Source organism: Triticum dicoccoides, chromosome 4A (genome assembly GCF_002162155.2).
Source record: "Triticum dicoccoides isolate Atlit2015 ecotype Zavitan chromosome 4A, WEW_v2.0, whole genome shotgun sequence".
In the NCBI taxonomy this organism is placed as follows: domain Eukaryota; kingdom Viridiplantae; phylum Streptophyta; class Magnoliopsida; order Poales; family Poaceae; genus Triticum; species Triticum dicoccoides.
This window is the reverse complement of record NC_041386.1, coordinates 340639255-340665914: the sequence shown is the minus strand read 5'-3', so window position 1 is coordinate 340665914 and position 26660 is coordinate 340639255.

The window sequence follows — 26660 nt, the reverse complement described above, 5'->3', positions numbered from 1 at the left end:
AGCGGTCTGCGGGGCGGCGGGGTGGTGGTGGTGGCGGGGCTCAGCGGCGGCCTTTAAAGGGGGCGGCGGCGGCTTGCTTGGGTGAGGGGGCGCCCGGGGAGGAGTCCGTCTCGGACTCCCCTCGGCATCCGAGCAACGCACAGGGACGCGCGCGCGAGGGAGACGGCCGGGACGGGCCGGCTGGGCTTCGGCCCAGCTAGGTTCGGAAACCTTATTTTTAAATATATTTCCGCCGAAACTAAGAAAAATCCTAGAAAATAAAATAAAAATCTAAAAATGACAAAAAAAGATTCTTCGTCTAAATAAAATATTTAGAACGAGATGAACATTTTCTTGGCCCTAAAATGCAATTTTGAAAACGTGCAATTTTTCTAATGCAAATAAAATCCAAATAAAATCAAATATTTGATTTTAAAGTTTTTCCTCCAATATTTCAATTATTTTGGAGATGTCATATTATCTCCTCTCATATATTTTAATATGAAATATTTTTGGAGAGAAAAATAATTAAAACCAAAAGTTCTTGTTTCAATATTTGATAAAAATCAAATATGAAATCTGGGAAATCCCCAACTCTCTCCAAGGGTCCTTGAGTTGCTTAGGATTTCAACGATCACGAGACGAAATGCAATAAAATATGATATGCAAGAATGATCTATGTATAACATTCCAAATTGAAAATTTGGGATGTTACACACCTTATGGTTAATGAAGGTATTGTCTTGGGGCATAAAGTTTCTGAAAGAGGTATTGAAGTTGATAAAGCCAAGGTTGATGCTATTGAAAAGATGCCATGCCCCAAGGACATCAAAGGTATAAGGAGTTTCCTTGGCCATTTCGGGTTTTATAGGAGGTTCATTAAGGACTTCTCCAAAATTTCTCGGCCTCTGACTAATTTATTACAAAAAGATATACCATTTGTCTTTGATGATGATTGTGTATAAGTATTTGAAATACTTAAGGAAGCATTGATCTCTGCACCTATTGTTCAGCCACCTGATTGGAATTTACCCTTTGAAATTATGTGTGATGCTAGTGATTATGCCGTAGGTGCTGTTCTAGGGCAAAGAGTTGATAAGAAATTAAATGTTATTCACTATGCTAGTAAAACCCTAGAAAATTTTCAAAGAAATTATGCTACTACTGAAAAAGAATTCTTAGCAGTTGTATTTTCTTGTGATAAGTTCAGACCTTATATTGTTGATTCTAAAGTAACTATTCACACTGATCACGCTGCTATTAAATATCTTATGGAAAAGAAAGATGCTAAACCTAGACTTATTAGATGGGTTCTATTGCTACAAGAATTTGACTTACATATTGTTGATAGAAAGGGAGTTGAGAACCCCGTTGCAGACAACTTGTCTACGTTAGAAAATGTGCTTGATGACCCACTATCTATTGATGATAGCTTTCCTGATGAGCAATTTAATGTCATAAATGCTTCTATTTGATGACCCACTGCTCCATGGTATGCTGATTATGCTAATTACATTGTTGCCAAATTCATACCACCTAGTTTCACATACCAGCAAAAGAAAAAGTTCTTCTATGATTTGAGACATTACTTTTGGGATGACCCACATCTTTATAAAGAAGGAGTAGATGGTGTTATTAGACATTGTGTACCTAAGCATGAACAGGAACATATCCTACACAAGTGTCACTCCGAAGCTTATGGAGGACACCATGCTGGAGATAGAACTGCACATAAGGTATTGCAATCTGGTTTTTATTGGCCTACTGTCTTCAAGGATGCCCGTAAGTTTGTCTTATCTTGTGATGAATGTCAAAGAATTGGTAATATTAGTAGACGTCAAGAGATGCCTATGAACTATCCACTCATTATTGAACCATTTGATGTTTGGGGCTTTGACTATATGGGACCTTTTCCTGCCTCTAATGGTTATACACATATTTTAGTTGCTGTTGATTATGTTACTAAGTGGGTAGAAGCTATTCCAACTAGTAGTGCTGATCATAACACCTCTATTAAGATGCTTAAAGAAGTCATTTTCCAAGGTTTGGAGTCCCTAGATATTTAATGACTGATGGTGGTTCACATTTTATTCATGGTGCTTTCCGTAAAATGCTTACTAAGTATGATGTTAATCATAGAATTTTGCATCCCCTTATCATCCTCAGTCTAGTGGTCAAGTAGAATTGAGTAATAGAGAGCTCAAATTAATTTTGCAAAAGACTATCAATAGGTCTAGAAAGAATTGGTCCAAGAAACTTGATGATGCATTATGGGCCTATAGAACTGCATATAAAAATCCTACGGGTATGTCTCCGTATAAAATGGTTTATGGAAAAGCATGTCACTTACCTCTTGAACTAGAACACAAGGCATATTGGGCTATTAAAGAGATCAATTATGATTTTAAACTTGTCGGTGAGAAGAGGTTATTTGATATTAGCTCACTCGATGAATGGAGAACCCAAGCCTACGAAAATGCCAAGTTGTTTAAAGAAAAAGTTAAAAGATGGCATGATAAAAGGATACAACAGTGTGAGTTTAATGTAGGTGATTACGTATTGCTATACAACTCTCATTTAAGATTTTTTGCAGGAAAACTTCTCTCTAAATGGGAAGGTCCTTACGTTATCGAGGAGGTCTATCGTTCCGGTGCCATAAAAATCAACAACTTCGAAGGCACAAATCCGAAGGTGGTGAACGGTCAAAGAATCAAACATTATATCTCAGGTAATCCCATAAATGTTGAACCAATGTTATTGAAACCATAACCCCGGAGGAATACATAAGGGACACTTTGCGGAATGTTTCAGACTCCGAAAAGGAATAGGTATGTGGTACGATAAGTAAACCGACTCCAAAACAGTTCTAATGGCAATTTTCTTCTGTTTTGGAATATTTAGAAAAATAGAAAAATAAGAAGGAGTCCGGGAAGGACACGAGGGCTCCACGAGGGTGGAGGGCGCGCCCTACCCCCTGGGCGCGCCCCTACCTCGTGGGCACCTCGTGTGCTCTCCGGACTCCGTTTTCGTACGCGACACGTATTTTGGTCGGTAAAAATTCATTATATATTCTCCCAAAGGTTTTGACCCCCGTATCACGCAAATATCTCTTGTCTTTGTTTCGAGTTGTTTTCTGTTAGGGTTATCAAGGCCATGTATTATGTCGTCTCCCTCCTCCTCCAACCATGAGGGAAACGATGCTTGGCTAATGAAGATAGAGATGAAGAGAGAATAACCCATGGAGATCAACAAGGATGAAGGGATCAAGAAGACCACGGAGGACCAAGTTCCGGCGACAAAACACTACTAGGGAAAACCTTATACACAGAACATTAGCAGTAGCGTGGGATAAAAACGCATGCTGGTGCTAATTAACAGCAACGTGGTATTTTAAACAACGCTACAAATACAGTTATAGCAGTAGCGCGCCCGATTATAAAAGCGCTACTACTAAAATTCCCACGGCTTAGCCGATAGGCTACACATAGTAGTAGCGATCTACATGGAACCGCGCTACCGCTACTTGTTTTGTAGCAGCGTGTTTACGAACAAAGGCGCTACTGCTAATGAAAATAAAATTAAATGGAAAGCAAATAAAAATGCGAAGGAATAGCAGTAGCACTTGTTAAGAAATGCGCTATAGCTACCGTAACAGCGCCGCACTTCCTGGAACGCGCTACTGCTACTTTTAACTTAACTGCATGGTTCGTTCTTCCCCCACGGCCACTTCCCCCAAATCCCTACTCCTCCGCTGTCGCCGCCATGCATCGTCGTCGGCCGCCGCGCGCGACCCGTCGCTCTCCGCACACCTTCGACGCCGCCCCCGCCCCCGACCGCGACCTCGACGCCGCCCCCGACCCCGACCTCGACAACCCCCCCCACTACATCACCGCCCTCCGCCGTGCGCCCGCCGCCCCGACCCCGTCCCCAATCTCGAGCCGCGTGCCCCTCTCCCTAACTCCGCCGGCGCCAGAGGTGAGCACGCCCTCCTCCTCCTCCTCCCCTACCTCTGCCTAGCTAGGGTTCTTAGGGTTAAATTTCAGAGTTCATCTAATTAGTTAGGGTTCATCAAATTAGATGCTAATTATGACAGTAGTTGTTAAGTAGAATTAGTTTTAGAGTTCATCGAATTAGTTAGGATTAAATTTTAGAGTTCATCAAATTAGTTAGGGTTAAATTTTAGTAAGTGTGTAATAGAATTAGTAAGAAAATTAATATAACTAGTTGAACTAGTTTATTTTTAGTAAAAACTAGTTTATTTTTATTCATAGTAAGTGCTTAATTGAACTAGTTTATTTTTTTAGCTAAAGCAACTATTTTATTTTTAGTAAGTAAACTAATAAACTAGTTGAACTACTTTAGTTGTAGTTGAACTAGTTTAGTGAGTAAATTAATAAACTAGTTGAACTAGTTGAATTAATAGAACTAATGTATTTTTAGTAAGATAATTAATATAACTAGTTGAACTACTTTATTTTTAGAAAGAACTAGTTTTTTCTATTTATAGTAAGTTTATATTTAGTAAGAACTAGTTGAATTAATAAAAGTAGTTGAACATGTCATATTTGCTCAAATAGGATATGTGGTTGCCCAAGTGGCCGTTCATGTTCAGTTTACACCTCCGAGTGGTCTATGTTTTGCCGGAGTGTTGATTAATTTCCGTTCCAGCAAATTTCAGGCGCTCGATATGTCCTTTTTTAGCAAAGGTCATGCCGGATTTTTCTGTGAATTCTGGCATGATTTGTGCTAGAATATGTAGGAAATATCGAGTGGCCTGGATTTTATCAAAAAATAATGATCTAATTTAGGTTTTTTAGTACATATATTTAATTGTACAAGTTTAATCTTTGAATTATGAACGTAGGAAATGTCATACTCGGACGACGACAGTCTCCCGGGGGAGTGCAGCTGGTGCCACGACGATCGAGGTATGTGTGACATGTTCGTTGAGCTGGACGAAGATCGGCGCTTCAGCATTAAGCTCGAGGAGACCTTCAATGTTGAAATGGTACGCAACAACGAGAAGTGTTTTTTTTCATAATTAAGCATGACTTCAACGTCTAATTTTCATCTTTTACAATTCGACTAGCTTATCCCATGCCATGCAAGACACTATGTCTTGCAGAGGATGGGTTTTGAAGACCATGAAAATTTTCAAACAAAGAAAATACACCTAAGGACCCATCATGATATCGATTTTGAAATAAATCTGTACAATTATCAGAGCGTAACCCATTTTGGTTGCCAAAATTGGGAAGCACTTTGCAAAATGTATGGTTTTTATGAGGGTATGATTGTCACCATGGATCTTGGTGATCCTGACATCGAGCAAGACAATATGGACATTTGGGTCCTTGTTGATACGCTTCCGATTCTACCGCAATGTGAGTTTCTCAAACATAGTTATTAACTAATTTATATTGTTTATTTCAAAATAGTTGACAGCTTATTTCCATTGACAGCTTATTTTGAATCTTCAAAGAATGTGCAGAAGATGGTAGACAAAACCCACTACACTGATGGCTCTGAATTAACTTATAAGGAGAAAACTCATCCGATTGCTTATTGTACTTATCTTGAGAATTACAATACCTATTATCGAACTCCTCCAAATTATGGTGAATACGTGCCACTAGTGCACGTGTTGAACCACGGTAACTTCTATGGAGATACCCTGGTAAGATTTTTTACTATTACGACATCCGTGCATCTTTTGCATACTTCTAAAACTAGTACATCATTGCTAACTACGAAGTTATTACTATGTTTTTCAACAAAAAATCCTGATGGATTGTGTGGCTCATCTGATGTATCAGAATGGTCGCCTTCCAGTTCTAAACATACAGCCAGGTCAATCTAAGGAGCTCACCTGTGCATATCAGATTTCTAAAACCGGTGAACTCATGCTAATCAAAGAATGGAAAAAATGTTTGGACATTCATAAGGAGGTTCTTGGAAGTAACATTAAGCGAAAGGCAAGAATTGGAGACAGGATAATCTCCATTCTCCATAATGGAGAGTCAGGGGCTATCTTGTTTTTTGCTATTTTACCTTAGAGAATATAGTAGGTCCTAAGAGAATGTAGTAGGTCCTATGAGGTACAATATGTTTATTATGTGATACAATGTGTTAGAGTTGATGATGAGGAGTACTTGTGATTACGACTAGTGACCAATTTGCTATGTGATGTCTCATTGATGAAAACTATGATCTTGAGGAGGTGTTATATGACAATGATGTATTATGATGATAAGTTGTTAATGATATGATGATGATGATGATATTTATTATATCATTGGGTGAAAGAACCGTGGATTAGTTTCAAGTGGATGTCCATCCAGTTGAAACTAGTCCATGGTTCTTTCACCCCGTGATGTAATAACTCATTATGATGTAAAAACAATTTCTAAATTCCTGTTGTATGAAAACTTGTGTAAAGGTGTACGAATACAACATGAAATAAAAAAAAAGAAATAAAATACGAAATAATAGTAGTAGCGCAGACAGGGAGAAGCGCTACTACTAATTACCAGTAGTGCTACTACTAAGTCGATTTAGTAGTAGCGTGGGCGGAGGCACGCTACTGCTATACGTTAGCTCTAGCGCCTTATCAATAGCGCATCGCCCCGCGCTACTGATAGGCCTAAAACCCGCGCTGCTGCTAGGCTTTTCCCTAGTAGTGGAAGACATCCTTCAACTTGATCAAAATCTTCTTACCCCAACTGAGATCGAAGCTTTCAAGATGATTGAGTTAGCTCGTATACAAAATAAGTATCTCACACGTGAAAATATTTTGTTGAAGGAGCATATCATCACACTCAAAGGCATTATCCGCAAGTTAGAAGACCTCCTACGCTCGATGTGCGACTATCCATCACCAACAACTCCACCTTCTTCACCAACAAAGGAGACATAATCACATGGGTATGGGCACTCCCCTTGGCAACTGCCAAGCTTGTGGGAGTGCCCCGGTATCGTATCAGCATCACTTTATTTTTACTGCTTATCTTAGTTCGATCCTTTTGATAATATTTTGATTTAGTAGAATAAAAGTTCTTAGTATGATCTAGTTGTGAGTTTTGCTTTATGATCCTTCTATGTAATCGATTCAGTGAGCTATATATAATAAAGATTAGTGTTGAGTCAAGGGCTTGATTATTTTGCCATGATCCTAGGCGGATAAAAGAAAAGAGAAATAAATAAAAAAGGAAACAAAGAGATCATATGGATCTTATGGAGAGTAATGAGCTCACATAGAAAAAGTATGATGAATAAAAGTTGTTGAGAGTTGACAAACATAGTTTTGGTCATCATTGCAATTAATAGGAAGTAATAAAGAAAGAAAGGTCTCCACATATAAATATACTATCTTGGACATCTTTTATGATTGTGAGCACTCATTAAAATATGACATGCTAAAGAGTTGACATTGGACAAGGAAGACAACGTAATGGGTTATGTTTTCTTACATCTGAGATAAATTATATTGTCATGGATCATCCAACATGGTTGATCTTTCCTTTCCCCCTCATGCTAGCCAAATTCATCGCACCAAGTAGAGATACTACTTGTGCTTCCAAATACCCTTAAACCAGTTTTGCCATGAGAGTCCACAATACCTACCTATGGATTGAATAAGATCCTCCAAGTAAGTTGTCATTGGTGCAAGCAATAAAAATTGCTCTCTAAATGTGTATGACTTATTAGTGTGGGAGAAAATAAGCTTTATATGATCGTGTGATATGGAAGAAATAAAAGCGGCATACTGCATAATAAAGGTCCATATCACAAGTGGCAATATAAAGTGGCGTTCTTTCGCATTAAGATTTTGTGCATCCAACCATAAAAGCGCATGATAACCTACGCTTCCCTCTGCGAAGGGCCTATCTTTTACTTTTGTCTCCTACCTTGCATAAGAGTCATGGTGATCTTCACCCTTCCTTTTTACATTTTATCCTTTGGCAAGCACAGTATGTTGTAAAGATCCTGGTATATATGGCTAATTGGATGTGAGTTTTCATGAACTATTATTGTTGACATTACCCTTGAGGCAAAACATTGGGAGGCAAAACTATAAGCCCCTATCTTTCTCTGTGTCTGATTAAAACTCCATACCCATAAGTATTGCGTGAGTGTCAGCAATTGTGAAAGACTATATGATAGTTGAGTATGTGGACTTGCTAAAAAGCTCTTTTATATTGACTCTTTCCTATGTTATGATAAATTGCAGTTGCTCCAATGACTGAGATTATAGTTTGTTAGTTTTTCAATGAAGTTTACGATCATGCTTGAAATTGCGATTGAATTATTACTCTAGCATAAGAAATCATATGACAACAATTATGTAAGTTGCTGTTCTAAGAATGATCATGATGCCCTCATGTCCGTATTTACTTTTATCGACACCTCTATCTCCAAACACGTGGACATATTTTTCGATTTCGATTTTCGCTTCAGGACAAGCGAGGTCTAAGCTTGGGGGAGTTGATACATCCATTTTGCATCATGCTTTTATATCGATATTTATTGCATTATGGGCTGTTATTACACATTATGTCACAATACTTATGCCTATTATCTCTTATTTTACAAGGTTTACATAAAGAGAGAGAATGCCGGCAGCTGGGATTCTAGGTTGGAAAAGGAGCAAATATTAGAGACCTATTCTGCACAGCTCCAAAAGTCCTGAAACTTCACGGAAGACGTTTTCAGAATATATAAAAAAATATTGAGCGCAAGAAGTTCACTAGGGGGGCCACACCCTGCCCACGAGGGTGGGGGTGCGCCCTACCCCCCTGGGCGCGCCCCGTACCTCGTGGGCCCCCTGGTGGCCCTCCGATGTCCATCTTCTGCTATATGAAGTCTTCCGATGAGGAAAAAAATCATAAGCCATCTCCTCGGACGAAACTCCGCTGCCACGAGGTGGAACCTTGGCGGATCCAATCTAGGGCTCCGGCAGAGCTATTCTGCCAGGGAAACTTCCCTCCGGGAGGGGGAAATCATCGCCATCGTCATCACGAACGCTCCTCTCATCGGGAGAGGACAATCTCCATCAACATCTTCACCAGCACGATCTCCTCTCAAAACCCTAATTCATCTCTTGTATCCAATTCTTGTCTCCATGTCCGGGATTGGTACTAGTAGGTTGCTAGTAATGTTAATTACTCCTTGTAGTTGATGCTAGTTGGTTTATTTGGTGGAAGATCATATGTTCAGATCCTATATGCATATTAATACCCCTCTGATTATGAACATGATTATGCTTTGTGAGTAGTTACGTTTGTTCCTGAGGACATGGGAGAAGTCTTGCTATTGGTAGTCATGTGAATTTGGTATTCGTTCGATATTTTGATGAGATGTATGTTGTCTCTCCTCTAGTGGTGTTATGTGAACGTCGACTACATAACACTTCACCATTATTTGGGCCTAGAGGAAGGCATTGGGAAGTAATAAGTAGATGACGGGTTGCTAGAGTGACAGAAGCTTAAACCCTAGTTTTTGCGTTGCTTCGGAAGGGGCTGATTTGGATCCATATGCTTCATGCTATGGTTAGGTTTACCTTAATACTTTTGTTGTAGTTGAGGATGCTTGCAATAGAGGTTAATCATAAGTGGGATGCTTGTACAAGTAAGGACAGTACCCAAGCACCGGTCCACCCACATACCAAATTATCAAAGTACCGAACACGAATCATATGAACGTGATGAAAATTAGCTTGACGATATTCCCATGTGTCCTCGGGAGCGCTTTTCTCTATATAAGAGTTTGTCCAGGCTTGTCCTTTGCTACAAAAAGGATTGGGCCACCTTACCGCACTTTATTTACTTTTGTTATTTGTTGCTCGTTACAAATTATCCTATCACAAAACTATCTGTTACCACTTATTTCAGTACTTGCAGCGAATACCTTGCTGGAAACCACTTATCATTTCCTTCTACTCCTTGTTGGGTTCGACACTCTTACTTATCAAAAGGACTATGATAGATCCCCTATACTTATGGGTCATCACTGCCCACGAGCAGCGTTACTCCTCCATGCATCCCTCCGTGCAGCCAGACGGCCGCACCGCTACGGCCTCTTCCTCCCTTGCCCATTGTGGGCCGCAGAATGTGCAGGCTATGATGCTCATGGCGCGTGAGCTGTTGCATTGCCGCTAGCCGACATTGGCTACGACACCTGGCTTGGCCGCATCACCGAGCTCGTCAACACCGCCGGAGACACCCCGACGCCCTCTCACTTGCTCTACCCTCCGCCATCTCGCGTGATACATCTCCAACGTATCTATAATTTATGAAGTATTCATGCTAATATATTATCATTCTTGGATGTTTTATAATCATTTTATAGCAACTTTATAATTTTTTGGGATTAACCTACTGACATAGTCCCAGTGCCAGTTGTTTTTTGCTTGTTTTTTACATCACAGAAAATCAATATCAAACGGAGTCCAAACACTGTGAAACTTTTTGAGTATTTTTGATGGACCAGAAGACCACCAGTGGGCCAAAGCAGCACCTGGGGGTGCCTCGAGGGGGACACAACCCATCAGGGCGCGCCTGGGGGCCCAGGCGCTCAGGTGGGTTGTGCCCACCTCGGTGGCCTCCCACACCCCCTCTTCGCCCTATAAATTCCCAAATATTCCAAAAACCCTCGGGGTAACCCTAGCTCAGAAGTTCCGCCGCCGCAAGGCTCTGTAGCCACCGAAAACCTATCTAGACCTTGTTCCGGCAGCCTGCCAGAGGGAGAATCATCTCCGGTAGCCATCTTCATCATCCCGGCGGCCACCACGATGAGGAGGGAGTAGTCCACCCTCGGGGCTGAGGGTTTACACCAGTAGCTATGCGTTTAATCCACTACAAGAATCAGACACTTTGCCGTCTGCCATGGCTGATAGCAAAGGCATGCCTGGCAGATGGTAAAGGCCTTTGCCGTCCTCCAGCAAACGGTAACAGGTCCGGCTGAATAAGCTAGGGCAAAGGGTTCTTTGCCATCCACTAGCGAATGACAAATATGAACTGGTCTTTGCTGTCAGCTAGCGGACGACAAAGGACCTGGATGGCACACGTTGCAACTTAGGGCTTCTTTGCCATCTGCTGACAAACGGCAAAGATGCAAAGTTCTTTGTCGTCTGCTAGCAGACGACAAAGAAACCATATAGGTCAGCCCAGTGCCCCCCAGGTTGCACAGGTAGCTGCCATGTGGCAGCTTTGCCATCTGCTGGCTGGTAGCAAAGCTCTTTGCCGTCTGCCAGCAGACGGCAAAGTGCCTGTATAGCCCCTATTTTTTCTTTAATTCATTCAATTTGACAAAATTTCATAGATATATATATACACACATTTCAAAATAATTTCAACAAGCATACCAACAATAAGTTTCCTCCAAAACAAGTTTCCAACAAGAAGTTTCCAACCACATATCCAAATATACATACATATCAAAAAGAAGTTTCCAACAAGTTTCCATCAACAAAAAGGAAGCACAAGGAGAAGAGTACGCTTCATCAATGCAAGCTTCCTCATCTAAAGCAAAATCTACAAATTGGAAAAGATGAAAGTTAGAGGAAGAAGAAGAAGACTAGCTAGAAGAAAAAGAAGAAAAGGAAGAAGAAGAATTTATCTTCTCTTTCTTTTTCTTCTCTCCTCTTCTTTATCTTCTTATTCTAAGTAAGGTAGGTAATAATGCCATTTTTAGCTAAGCTAGGTAAAAATGCTAAGTGTGTAGGTCATTTTGGAGCTAACCTAGGCAAAATGGATCATATTGGAGTTAACCTAGGTAAACTTGGTCATTTGGGAGCTAACATAGGTAAAATGGATCATATTGGAGCTAACCTAGGTAAAATTGGTCATTTTGGAGCTAACCTAGCTAATTGTGCCATTTTTGAGTTAACTAAGCATATTATGCCATTTTTTACATAAGAAAGCTAAGTATAGGTCTTTCTTGAGCTAACCCAGGTAACTAAGCATATTAGAGCTAATTTAGTATTTTAGAGCTAACTTAGGTAAAATTGATCATTTTGGAGCTAATTGGGCTTATTATGTCATTTTCGAGGAAAATAAGATAACTATATGACATATATGAGGTTACCAAGATTGTTATGCCATTTCAAACCTAAGTAAGCTAACTATGCCATTTTTTACATTAGTAAGCTAAATGTATGTCATTATTGAGCAAACCTAGGTAACTAAGCATATTAGAGATAAATTAGCATATTAGAGCTAACTTAGGTCATTTCGGAGGGAACAAAGCTAAGTATAAATCATTTTGGAGATCAGACATACCTGACATACTTCACTCCTCCTTATTCTCCTTCTCCTTCATCATCCTGATGCGCTTAGAGCTGCGAGGCAGTGGGATGTACTCTTCTACCACAATTGGCACGGTCATGTAGCCCAGCTGTGGGATCGCCGACGCCATCACCATTGCGAGGTCATTGTCAGGCACCACCACCATCACGAGGCCATCTTAAGGCAGCACATTCGCTAGGCCATCGTCAGCCACCACCATCTCATGCCCATCGTCAGCCACCACCATCGCTTGGCCATCGTTAGCCACCACCATCGCCAGGTCATCGTCAGACAGAATAGGCTGCACCTCCTCATCCCCACTCTGCTCCTCTTCTTCCCCACTCCATTTCGGATCATCCTCGCTGCTGCTTTTGCTGTAGCCAGAATTGTTGCTGCTTTTGCTATAGCCAGAGTCGCTGCTGCTGCTCCCATTGCCTAACAAAATGCAACACAGTTTTTTAACAATCAGTGTGAGACAAAGCCAAATGGAGAGGAAGAAGAGGCAGAGCATACTAGCATCGTCGTTGTCCTGGTAGCGCATGCGACACATAGTCGTGTTGAACACCTTCACGGTGAGCATGGCGTCACCGTCGTATCTGAAGACAAGGAAGTACATGTGCCACAGGTCGTAGGCACGGACGAACTACTCCTAGCAATGACACAGGTGCATGTGGTCATACCTGATCACCACCTCCATGTCCCAAATCCTATGAAGCCCGCCGCCGGCCTGTCGCAGCTTCACATTCTTTGGCCGATGGCCGCCCAGCATCTTCATAAAAGTGTCAGGCAGCCTCTACAGCGTGGGTCAAGCAGTGATGTAGCAAATAGCAGAGTTATGATAAAGAGATGGGTGAAGGGGAGATCTCTCCTTTTATATACCTGCCTCCTGGAGGAATTCTCAAGTATGTTCATGAAGAACTCGAAACCTTCCAAGTCGTAATCCGGTGTGGCAGAGCGCAGCCTGCGGTGGCGGCCTCCCCCCATCACTGATAAGCAGCAGAAGAGACCAATTAGTATATAGAACCATATCTATCAACACAACTAGCTAGAACAATATCTATCAACTGTATCATATTTGATAAATGGACATAGTTGGAACAAAGCCAAGTTTTTAGACATGAAAGAAAACTGAGAAAAGAAAAGCAGTGCACTTGTGCTCAACAACATCGACAACACTTAATTAATTTGGTAGGTTAGTTGGCAATGGCAATTGTCACCCTTCAAAACTAGGGATTTCTTTAGACATGAAAGAAAATGTTGAAAAATAGAGCATAGTAATCTAAAAATAGGGGAAAAATGCACTTCTTCTTACTCCTCTTTATCTTCTTCTTATTTTTTTCATCTTTGTTCTTTCTTCTTAACCAAAACTAAACCTGAAGTTCCTTGTGGTGTGATCACATTGGAATACCTGTGGCAACAATCATAGTTGCACCATATTTTAGGTGGCTCTAGGTTGACATACTAGAGCTGAGCACAAGATTTATCCTTGGTATGTGCATTTAGGTGGCTTTAGGTGGCTCTAGGTTAACATATTGGTGACCTATCCTTGGTATGTGGATTTTCCCCATGTCATGTTTTGTCTGCCATTTTGAGATTGAAACACACCAAGCAAACAAACATACCTCAAATCAGAAACTAAGGGAAGTGTCCTAAAATCAGTTTACTTTGTATGCAAATCAGAACAAGTACCACATCACATTACCATAGGATCCTATTACAGGAAAGGTATGGAAATGCAAGCTGGGGTAACACATTATATCAATACTGCAATCTTATACTTGCTCAACTATGATCACAGGAGATGCAGCTAACATAGGATAATAGGTCTTATTTTAACTTGAGGGCTAACAACTTGAGGTTATCATTTATCAAATACACACTGAGTCCATGTTGCGAGTTTGAGGCACACACACACCTTAGACATTGTTGAAGTAGGAGATCAGAATGACATCATGAGCATTAGCTAAACAAAACCTAAAGAAATAAGCACCTGCCAGCAAGAGAAATAAGCATTAGCTAAACGGTCTGTCAACAAATTGATCATAGATATGAAACTTTGTAATGCTCATGTTTCAACTAATAGGGATTCCAAAACTACCAAGACTCAGGCATCTCATCGACAAATAAACTTGAGGTACATTAGCAGCAATAAAATTTGATTACAAGCCAGGTGAAATGCTAACATGCATACTCATTTACTACACAAATGTATCAGATTCAGTTCCATGCAGGAGCTGGTTCATGTCTAGAAGAGGAAATGAAAGCAATTATATATAGACAAAAACACATGTAGCAATGTTATACATAGCAAAACTTCAGTATTTGGTAGTATTACTAATTAAGTAAATGTGTAGACAGTGGAGCGGAACATGCATATAAATATTACTAGATATGATCACAGATTCATATGAGGTGTGCATATAAATTTTACTCCAAAGGATCATAGAATTGCACAATCACTAGGCCTACTAATCACTTCAACTAAACCTAAAGTAAACTAAAGTAAACCTAAACTAAACCAAACCTAAAGTAAACCTAAACTAAACTTAAATAACAGAAGAAGAAAATTACAAGAGGTCTCACCGGAGTCGGGGCCGCCGGAGCGGCGGGGCGGCCGCGGGGGTGGACGAGAGGGGCTCCGGGGCGGCCGGGTAGAGGAGGGGGCGCCGGAGTGGCGGGGCGGCCACAGTGGTGGAGGAGAGGGGCGCCGGGCGGCCGGGTGGAGGAGGGGGCGCTGGAGCGGCGGAGCGGCCGTGGTGGTGGAGGAGAGGGGCACTGGGGCCGTCGGGGTGGAGGAGGGGGCGCCATGGCGATGGGGGTGGCATGGGGTGGCAGCGGCTCGGGCACGGGGGCGGGGCGGCGCGGCGACGGGGATGGAGCGAGGCAGAGGAGGGGGTCGCCGAGGCGGCGGCGACACGGGGGCTGGGTGACGTGGGCGGCTGCGGCTCGGGCACAGGGCGGCGAGAGAGAGAGAGGGGATAGAGAGATGGGGAGCGGGCATTGTTGGCATTCTAGCTAGGGCACAGTTCTTTGCTGTCTGCTAGCAGACGGCAAAGAACCTAGCTAACGGACGTTAGTTTAGCCACTTTCTTTGCCGTCTGCTAGCAGATGACAATGAAGCTTGGCCGTGAGCTAGCGGACCACAAAGAAAGTGTTTGTCAGGTGGTTCTCGCTAGTGGGCCACCCTCACTCTTTGCCGTCTGCTAGTAGACGGCAAAGAGCTGGCCGACGACAAACATGATCTTTGCCATTAGCTCGTTCTTTGTCGCCAGTTTTCTTTAAACTGATGGCAAAGATATTCTTTGCCGTCAGCTGGCTGACGGCAAAGATCCTGATTCCAGTAGTGATGTCTCTCTCTCTCTCTCTCGTGTTCTTGAGCAGTCACGATCTTGATGTATCGCGAGCTTTGTTAATATAGTCAGATCATATGGTGTTTCCCCCTCTCTATTTTGTTGTGATGAATTGAGTTTTTCCCTTTGAGATTTCCTTGTTATCCGATTGAATACCTTTATGTATTGGAGAGCACTTGATATATGTATTTCATTTGAATACTCATGGTGACAATGGGGTATCATATTGATTCACTTGATATATGTTTTGGCACTCAACTCGCGTATTCTCGAGGTGACATTGGGGTAATCTACGCATAGGGGTTGATGCACGTTCTCGTCTTTTGTTACTCCGGTAGAAACCTTGGGGCACTCTTTGAAGTTCTTTGTGTTAGATTGAGTATTAGGAATGTGAAATTATTTGGTGTTATTTTAGTACGAACTCTTGGATAGATCGATCGAAAAGAATAGCTTCGTGGTTGTTTCGTACCCTACAAATGATTTCTTTGTATGTTCTCCGCTAGATAGGAACTTTGGAGTGATTCTTCGTTGCATGTTGAGGGATGGTTATATGATCCAATTATATTACCATTGTCGAGAGATTGCACTAGCGAAAGTACGGACCCAAGGGCTCATTTTCAACCATTGCAATACCGTTGCTTTTTTATTTATTCATATTATAAAAATATATTTCTATCATCCGTATTACACTTTTATCACCAACTCTTCGCCGAACTAGTGCACCTATACAATTTGCCATTGTATTAGGTGTGTTGGGGACACAAGAGATTTCTTGTATTTGGTTGCAGGGTTGTTTGAGAGATACCATCTTCATCCTACGCGTCCCACGGATTGATAAACCTTAGGTCATCCACTTGAGGGAAAATTGCTACTGTCCTACAAAATTCTGCGCTTGGAGGCCCAACACATGTCTACAAGAATAAAGTTTTGTAGTAGACATCATCGCTCTGGGGACATGGCGCACAGCGCGCCTCCGCCACCTCCCTTGCGCTGCGACCTCGATGAGCCCCGGTGCGACCCGTCTCGCGGAGCACCCCCCAGCCCAGGATGAGGCCAGCTGCCAGATCGTTCACCGCACGTCGCCTAACACACGTGTACTCCTCAAGAAATAGTGCCAGCGCCAAGACCGGTTCGTCTATGAAGTCACAGAGGCTGGGCACCAGAACCATGCCACCCTTGCGCAGTGTCCCCTCGAGCATCATGGGCTACCGGGCCTTCACTTGCGAGTTGTGCTAGGTGGTCTAGACTACCAAGTTCAAGCCAGAGTTGCCCCGCACTACCACAACATTCCCGACCCCATGGAGTTCCTCCAACTCTACGTGCTGAGCATCGAGGCTGCGAACAGTGACGACAAGGTCATGGCGAACTGGTTCCCCATGGCCCTCAAGGACCGTGTGGGCTCCTGACTCATGAACCTGCCCGAGGGGTCAATCTCTTCATGGGGAGAGCTCTCTGACCAGTTCATCGCTAACTACAAGGGCGCGTACAATCGCTGAGGGAGTCCTAGATTAGGGGGTCCCTGGGCGTCCGGGCTATGAGACATGGGCCCGACTAATGGGCCGTGAAGATACAAGATAGAAGGCCTTCTCCCATGTCCGGACAGGACTCTCCTTTGCATGGATGGCAAGCTTGGCATTCGGATATGAAGATTCCTTTCTCTGTAAACTAACTTTGTGCAACCCTAGGCCCCTCCGGTGTCTATATAAACCGGAGGGTTTAGTTCATAGAGGCAAGAATAGTCATACATGCTAGACATCTAGGGTTTTAGCCATTACGATCTCAAGGTAGATCAACTCTTGTAACCCCTATACTCATCAAAGTCAATCAAGCAGGAAGTAGGGTATTACTTCCATTAAGATGGCCCGAACCTAGGTAAACATCATGTCCCTTGTCTCATGTTACCTCGATCCTCAGACTCACAGTTCGGGACCCCCTACCCGAGATCGCCCGGTTTTGACATCAACATTGGTGCTTTCATTGAGAGTTCCACTATGATGTCGACAAAAGGATCGATGGCTCGATTGATCATCTACAATGATGCTATTTTGGGGGAGACTTTCCTCCCCGGGAAAATTTTCGTATTCGGCGGCTTCGCACTACATGCCAACTCAATTGGCCACCTTGAGCAGATTCATAGCTATACCCTGGTCATCAGATTAGTTTCGGGAACCTAAATTATGTCGCTGATATCCGAGGAGACTTGATCTTCAAAGGGTTCGCGGCCCCGACCATGGCTCTGGCCCTAGAGCCGGAGTAAACTACCAGGTCCGAAGATGGGAGTCTGGAGCCCACCAGACTCTCCGTTGCAAACTGAATTATAGAGGATCTGGAGGCAATCGTGTCCACGACAAAGTTGGAATTAGTCCAGGTTCACCCTATCATTGGAAGGCCGGACTCGTCCCCGGACTCCAGATCCAAACTTTCGAAGTCCGTGCCAAGTAGGCAGGGCTAGGAGGCTTTCATCCCAGCCAGCCCCACGGACTCTCGCTTCCACGTCCAAGCCTCGCTCTTAAACAAGGAACTGGACTTAATGCGATCCCTCGCTATTACAGAGGAATCACTTCCGAACTACGCCTGGCCCGGACTAGGGGCTGAGAGCGGGGAATTTTACGTCCCACCCACCACCCACTTCATAGCCATTGTCTAAGACTTAACCGACATGCTAGATTATGCCTCCGAAGACATCGACGGCATGGACGACGATGCCGGAGACGAACAAGGCCAAAGCCTGCCGATTACTAGACGTTGGACGACCACCTCCACATATGGCGTATATATGGTGGACACACCCAAAGAGGACGACGACAAGAAGGATCCGGTTGAGGACAAGCCTGGTAAAGCACCTCCGAAGCGTCAACGTCAGCTGCGCACTCAAAATCGCGTCATGAAAAAGACAACAATACCGGCAGCGGAGACAATAACACTCTGGAGAATGCCGAAGACCCCGAAGCCCCTGTCAAGACAACATAATAGGATGATTGGGAGGATAGGCAAGTTAACCCCAACGATCTGGTCGGGAACGAGGACTCAGAGGATAGTAACTATCTACGGATCTTCGAGGAGGATGTGAGCCTCGGCGGTGAAGACTTCATCATGCCGGAGGAACCCCTCAAACAAGACCGCTTTAAGCACCGACTAATCTCCACTGCGAGAAGCCTAAAAAAGCAGCAGCAGCAGCTCCAAGCCGAATAGGATACACTCAACAACAGGTGGACACAAGTCCTAGCCACCGAAGAGTATGGCCTTCAGCGCCCAACTAAGAGTTATCCGAAGCGTTGGCTAGTTCAACAATTCGACGACGAGGCTGTCAAGACCATACCGTCAAGACACGACCGTGCTGATGAACCAGACCGGCTGCCATGTGGGCGTGATAAAGTGGCCACCTATGTCGAACAGCAACCCGCACCACCTCGCCGTAAAGGCAGAGAGACAACAGCTCCAAGATACACCTGCGACCTACGGCAGGACCTGGACAATAAAGCAGGCCAAGCCAGATCAATCTATGGATTGAGGGGGCGAGCTTCAACGTGCGAAGACGGCCATCAGGCCTGGAGCAGCAGGCACAACCTCACTCAGGCCGAAAACTACATATGGACATCATCCGAACTGCGTCGCGACATCGCCAGATATAGAGGCGCCGCACACCCCTATGCTTCATCGATGAGGTAATGGACCATGAGTTCCCAGAAGGGTTTAAACCCGTAAACATTGAATCATACGATGGAACGACTGATCCCGCAGTATGGATCGAAGATTTCCTTCTCCATATCCACATGGCCCACGATGACGATCTCCATGCCATGAAGTACCTCCCCCTAAAACTTAAATGGACAACATGACACTGGTTAAACAGCCTCCCAGAAAACTCTATTGGTAGCTGGGAAGATTTGGAAGATGCCTTTAGAGACAACTTCCAAGGCACCTATGTTCGGCCTCCAAATGCTGATGATCTTAGTCACATTGTCCAGCAACCCGGAGAGTCAGCCCGGAAACTCTGGACTAGGTTCTTAATTAAAAAGAAGCAAATTCTCGATTGTTCAGACGCCGAAGCCCTCGCGGCCTTTAAACAGACCGTCCGTGCTGAGTGCCTCACCTGACACCTCGGCCAAGAAAAGCCAAAGTCTATGGCAACCCTCACCGCACTCATGACCCGCTTTTGCGCGGGAGAAGACAGCTGGCTTGCTCATAAAAGCAACAATACCAGCGACCCTGGCAGCTCCGAAGCCAAAGACGGCAAGCCAAAAATGCAACAAACACAAGCATCGAAGCAATAACGAAGATACCGAAGACACCATGGTCAACTCCGGATTTAGTGGCTCTAAACCCGGTTAGCGGAAGAAGCCATTCAAAGGAAACAAGGATGGTCCATCTAGTTTGGAAAGTATACTCAATCAGCCCTACCAGATTCATGTCACCCCTGACAAGCATGCCAATCACACCAACAGTAATTGTTGGGTCTTCAAATAGGCCGACAAGCTAAATGCCGAACACAAGGGGAAAGGGCCGCCTAGCGAGGACGATGATGAAGAGCCTCGCCCACCGAACACAGGGGGACAGAAGAAATTCGCCCCAAGGTAAAAACGGTGAATATGATATATGCTACACATATCCCCAAAAGGGAGCGCAAGCGCGCACTAAGGGACGTCTATGCCATAGAGCCAGTCACCCCAAAATTCATCCCATGGTCATCCTGTCCAGTCACTTTTGATTGCAGGGACTACCTGACCAATATCCGTCATGGAGGTTAGGCAGCATTGGTCCTCAACCCAATTATCGATGGATTCCATCTCATGCGCATCCTCATGGACGGCAGTAGCAGCCTTAATCTGCTTTATCAGGACACCGTTCGCAAGATGGGTATCGATTCATCAAGAATCAAGCCCACTAAAACTAAATTTAAAGGAGTACTACCCGGTGTAGAGGCCTGTTGCACAGGGTCCATAACACTGGAGGTAGTCCTCGGTTTGCAGGACAATTTCCGTAAAAAGACTTGATCTTCAATATCGCCCCTTTCCGCAGTGGCTATGACGCACTGCTCGGAAGAACCGCCTTCGCCCGCTTCAATGCGGTCCCGCACTACGCTTACTTAAAGCTCAAAATGCCTGGACCCCACGGTGTTATTACAGTTAATGGAAACATGGAGCGCTCCCTCCGTACTGAGGAGCATACCGCGGCCCTTGCGGCCGGAGCACAGGGTGGCCTTATCAAGCCAAATACTACTTCAGCAGTCAAGCCCCCGGAGACTACCAAATGAGTTTGGTCTACCCCACAGAGCGATAGTCCGGCTCGCCCAGAGCTGATTAGCAATTCGGCCTCCATCACAAACCCAACTAGATAGCGGCATACGTAGCGTGCGTACATAACTACGCACTAAAGATACCATGGGCAAGGATGGCGGCATACTAAAGACAAAGTCCACGGTATGGCTCGATCCTATCCGGACCTTCATATCCTTTAACTTTTTCTTCTTGTTTCTCTTTTTCAGGTTCTTTACAACCCACATCACTTTATAGTGATAACAAGGGCCCATGTTTAGGCCCCTTATGAATACTTGATCGTTAATCCTCTCAAAGGATCATACACCAAGGTGCAAAGCGGCACAGACGTGCGGCAGAGTGTCCAAGGGATCTTCAAGATCATCTTTCCTTTCAGGACCTATATACAACTTTCCCTTGTTCTCTGGATGTAAAATAGATTGATGCTTATGGCATCTTCTGTAAAACTACGTTTTGACGTACCAATCAGACTATAATGGAAATAGTTTTCGCCCAACCTTGCTCGGTATTGGCTTATTTCTTAATCTGTTCTCCCACTTTACGTCGTATTGGCATACACACCTCGGTACGACTTAAATTGCTAGGGGCTTTATTCAATCGAATACATTTTCGAAAACAAAAAAGTCCAAGCTCTTTTGTAGTATGCTTCGGCATCCCGAATAAGGCACTATATGCATCGGCTCCAAATCATGTCTTTGGTCAATAGTTGGGTTGCCTGGCTCCTGTGATGACCACCTTACGTTCCGCTTGTTCGACTAAGGTAGTAAAGGGAGAACTACTGTGATTGTGTTTCTGCTTCGTCCGGTCAAACACCTTAGTAGAGAAAGCTGAAAACTGACTGTCATGATGTGGTGAGAGCTGGTCAGCAATTCGGCGACCTACTAAATCTCTAGCGATTTCTTCCATATTACACGAAGGACTGGCTCTTTCCAGTCACGTGCTTAAGGCATCCAAGTTCGGATAGCCGCACACGCACCAAAGGCTATATCATAGTACCATTGTCAAACTCCTATGGTTAAGTGAGAGTAATAAAGCCGCATAGTCTGATTGCCTGGTTCTCCGCACTAACACCTCCTTCACGGACCAAGACGTTGGGTCATGTGTGGTTATGTGCTAGACCGAACACCCCCGTAGTATCTACGTGGGGGCTGAAGCCGACGACTGGCAAACTCTCGGGGATAAAAATGGCCGCACAGGAGGAAAAACACATTAAAATAAATAGCATAAATATATTTCAAAGTGTTTTGCTCATACAAACACCTAGGCATTTCAGATACATTCACTCGAATACAATTTCCTTCGAACATTGGCCCTCTATCAAGCGGGCACCCTCTAGGACGTCTTCAAAATAGCACTCTGGTGTGTGATGATCCTTGCCTCCGGGCGGACCCTCAACCACCACGATGGCGACATTCATTTTCTCCCAGTGTATCTTGACATGGGAAAAAGCCAGCCGCACACCTTCTATACACGACGGCCACTTGACCACGTCAATACAGGGCAGCGCATCAACAAGTCGTTGCACCAGGACAAAATAGTTGCTGGGGACAGGTTCAGCCGGCCATAGCTGGACTATGGCTTCCCTCATGGCCAATCCGGACGTCCTATGCAACTTGGACCACTGCGCCATCTAGTCATTGAACAATGATGGGTCCTCCTGCACCGCAAACTGTGACCAGAATAGTTTCTCCATCGTAATACCCTCCTGGGCCTGGAAGAACTACGCAGCGTCAGCAGTACTCTTTGGAAGATCCGCAAAGGTATCTGGTGCAACCCATAGTCGAGTGAGCAAGATATACTTCTGATTGCCGAATTTACTCTGTAAAAGAAAAAGGCTTACCAACCGCTATCTGTCTGGCCTACTTGATCTCTTCGCGCACCACTCAGGATTCGGTCCGCGCGCCACTCGTCCTCTTTAGGGGCCTTGGCAAGGTTGGTCGCTTGGGCTCTATTATTCTCCTCTAGGGACTCACACTTATTGGCGGCATCCTTGAGTACCTGCTCCACTTCGGTTACCCGCTCCACATATTGGCAGCGGACGACCTTCTCTCACTTCAGGTCCTCGGTCACTTTATCAGCGGCAGCTTGTTTACCCTTGCCTGCTCCTTGCCTGGGCAAGCTCACCCCTACCGCAGCAGCACTGCCGACAATCATACACATAGCAGCGCATGAGCTTTGAATCAAGATCCACATATTAATACATGCATGAATGAAATATTCCGAAGCATACATTGGGCTTCATCAAATTTCTTATTGATATGGACAAGATCCTCATCAGCTAGCCCCAGCTTACGTTTGAGCTGGAGACTTCGGCGGCCTAGGCGGTTTCCACTAGGAGCGAAGCCTGCATTTTACGATATAATAGTACATTATCTCCTGCGAATATTCTCGATCCTCTATTTGCTCTTTTTCAAAGAAGGACCAGAGTCTCAGGGGCTACTATCTATGCACAGTCATCTTTTACATATGAAAAGCAGTCAGGTATATTACATCGCATACCTCGAAGCCTATTAGTAGGCTCCTAATGGCCTCGTTCAGCCCGCTCTTGGCGGACTGAACCTTCTCAATCACCACACCCATCAGGGTGTCGTGCTCCTCCATGATGGAAGCACGTTGCAGTTCCTCCATCAGTGTGTTCGTCTCCTCCGAATTAATGGAGGTTTCTGTGGAAGTCCGCACTCCCTCCTCTTGTGCAAGGGGTCGCCTATTTGATATTGAAGCCACTTGGGTTTCCAGAATAGTGTCCGGCTGGGGGCCGGACTGGTTAAGGCCCCCGCCGTCAGTCCTTGTGGGGACTGCTCCCCCCGTGTTTTCGGCAGCCTCCCGTACCGCTCTGTGGCCCGGAGAGGCCCTTCACAACACTTCGGTGTCGTCGGTGGTGATAGGAGGGGAGGCTCGTGAGGACGACTCGCTCTCCATCATCTTCGGGTCCCAAGAATTCCCCTCTGATGATTGTTGGGGGAGATCGTGGGCCGGACTGCACCATATAACGTGTTAAATTACAGTCATAAAGAGTGGATGTATGAAGGGCACCCTCATATACTTATGATGCGGCAAGGGGCTTCGGCCTGGGGTGCCACTTTTGGATGGCGTCAGCATCCAAATACGAGCCATCCGGGAGGGATATCTTCTCTCTTTTGGGTGCCTCCGCTTCTGGAGCTACAAAGGCCGCCCTTTTCTTCCTTCTGCCCTTAGGGGAGAATTGTTCTCTTCCCCCTCCTCCTCCTCTTCATCCTCATCTTCCTCATGGGAGGAATGAGTTTCGGTCTCTCCGGACACTGTGTCGGAAGTACCCTTTCGCTGGATGCCACCTTTGGCCTCCTTGCTCTTTTTCTTGGCCTTTTTCTCCGGCGCCTGATAGGGCGCTGAAACCAGCATCTTCATTAATAGAGGATCATCTGGGTTTTTGTGGAGGGAAGCCGAACACCTGATTCGCTCCGCCTTCTTTGTCCAGCCCTGTTATACGGCGAAAGTCTCAATACAACCCTTTTTCGAATGAGGAACTGAGTTGTGTTCGGACATATGGCACTTACCGGGGAAGCCGGATGATTGCAGTCAAGGCCGATGTCTTCGGACGTTTGTGGCCACAACTTTTGAGTCTTGAAGAGTAGCTTCCAGATTGCTTCGTGTTTTGTGCCAAAAAATCGCTGCAGGGTCTGCGGAGAGGCCGGCGTTGGCAGGGAAGGGTTCGATGGATGAGCATCACCTGGATCACGTCAGTGAGGCTGGTACCCTTCTCTATGATATTTTTGATGTGCTTTTGCAGCCTCAACACCTCGTCGGATGATCCCCAATCCAGAGCCTTGTTGGTCCATGATGCGAGCCGCAGCGGGGGTCCGGATCTGAAAGCAGGAGCGACCACCCACTTGGTGCCGCGAGGTTTGGTGATGTAGAACCACTCCTGCTGCCACGTCTTGACGGTCTCCATGAAAGCCCCTCTCGGCCAGGTGACATTGGGGAGCTTGCTCACCATGGTGCCGCCGCAATCCACGTGCTCTCCGTCGACCACCTTCGGCTTCACGTTGAAAGCCTTAAGCCACATGCCGAAGTGTGGGGGATGCGAAGGAGTGCTTCACACACAATGATGAATGCCGAGATGTGGAGGATGGAGTTTGGGGATAGATCATGGAAATCTAGCATGTAATAGAACATGACTTGAAGAAAGGGGTGAAGGGGAAACCCTAGTCCACGAAGAAAATGAGGGAGGAACACAACCCTCTCACTGGGCTCTGGAGTGGGGATATCTTGCTCTTTAGCTGGGAGCCTGTGTCTGATTTCCGCGGTCAAGTACCTCACCTCCCGGAGCTCCTTGATGTCCTTCTCCATTACGGAGGAGGCCACCCACTTGCCTTGAGATCCGGATCCGGACATGGCTGGAGTGTTTGGTGGGAACGGAAAAGATTGAATCTTGTGCGCTAGAGCTCGAGGGCGGATGGGCTGAGGAATAAGAAGGCGTGGGGTAGAAAGATGGATCCTTATCCTCCTATAAAGGAAGTGAATATCAAGCACCCCCACGGGCCATAAAACTCGCCTATTCCCAAGGGGTCATGCAAACGGCACGATTGGATTACCCAAACCCGTATTGATGAGAATCCCGCAATAAGGGGACACAATCTCTGTTTTGAGAAGACGTGTCAATAGAGGTCACACCTCGAGGTGCGAAGCGGGAGGCTACAAAACGGTTTGAAATAATGATAAGGCCAGAACATAACGTCTCGCAGAAAAAATGGTCAGTGGGCATGGCTTGTTTTGTTTAAGTATTTCACCTTTTGGATCAGGGTTGTAACTGATTATACAGATCCGTATATAGTTCTTTTGTTCAGCTACCTTGGAGTATTTAGAGGAGGAACCTGCCTTGCAATGCCGAAGACAATCTGCGCGCTGGACACATCATCATTGAAGCCTGGTTCAGGGGATACTGAGGGAGTCCTACATTAGGGGGTCCCCGGGCGTCCGGGCTATGAGACATGGGCCGGACTTATGGGCCGTGAAGATACAAGATAGAAGGCTGTAACACCCAGGATGTAACTTGCCATATTTGTAACTCTGACTCTTGCCATTCTCGGCTCTAAGTTATGAGATTCCCTTCGTGGTTGGGTTTTTGTTTTCATTTTGCATTATGTTCATGTCTTGCATTTCATATCATGTCATCATGTGCATCTCATTTGCATACGTGTTCGTCTCATGCATCCGAGCATTTTCCCCGTTGTCTGTTTTGCAATCTGACACTCCCACATGCACCGACGCACCCCTCTTGTCTCCTTCCGTGAGCGGGTGTTAAACGTTCTCCGAATGGACCGAGATTTGTCAAGTGGCCGTGGTACACCACCCGTAGACCACCTGTCAAATTCCGTTACATTTGGAGTCTGTTTGATGCTCCAATGGTTAACGGGGTAAGCGCAAAGGCCTCTTGTGTGTTGCAGCCCAACACCCCTCCAAAACAGCCCAATAACCCATCTAAACCATCTCCATGTCCTCTGTCATTGGATCACGATCGTGTGGGCGAAATCTACACCTCATTTGGACACTCCAAACTCCCCCTACCTATAAATATGTGCACTCCTCCAAAATCCCAGGTCCTGAAACCCTACCCGCACCTCTCTCCGCCGCCGGACACGTCCGGATCGGACCGGACGTGTCCGCCACCGCGCCTACACCAACCGGAGCCTACCACGTGGCAGACCGCCGTCGCCCACCGCCGCCGGCCCGCGAGCCCGAGGCGGGCCCGCCCAGCCCATCCGCCTCGCTACCCCGCGCCTGCTTTGCCCTCG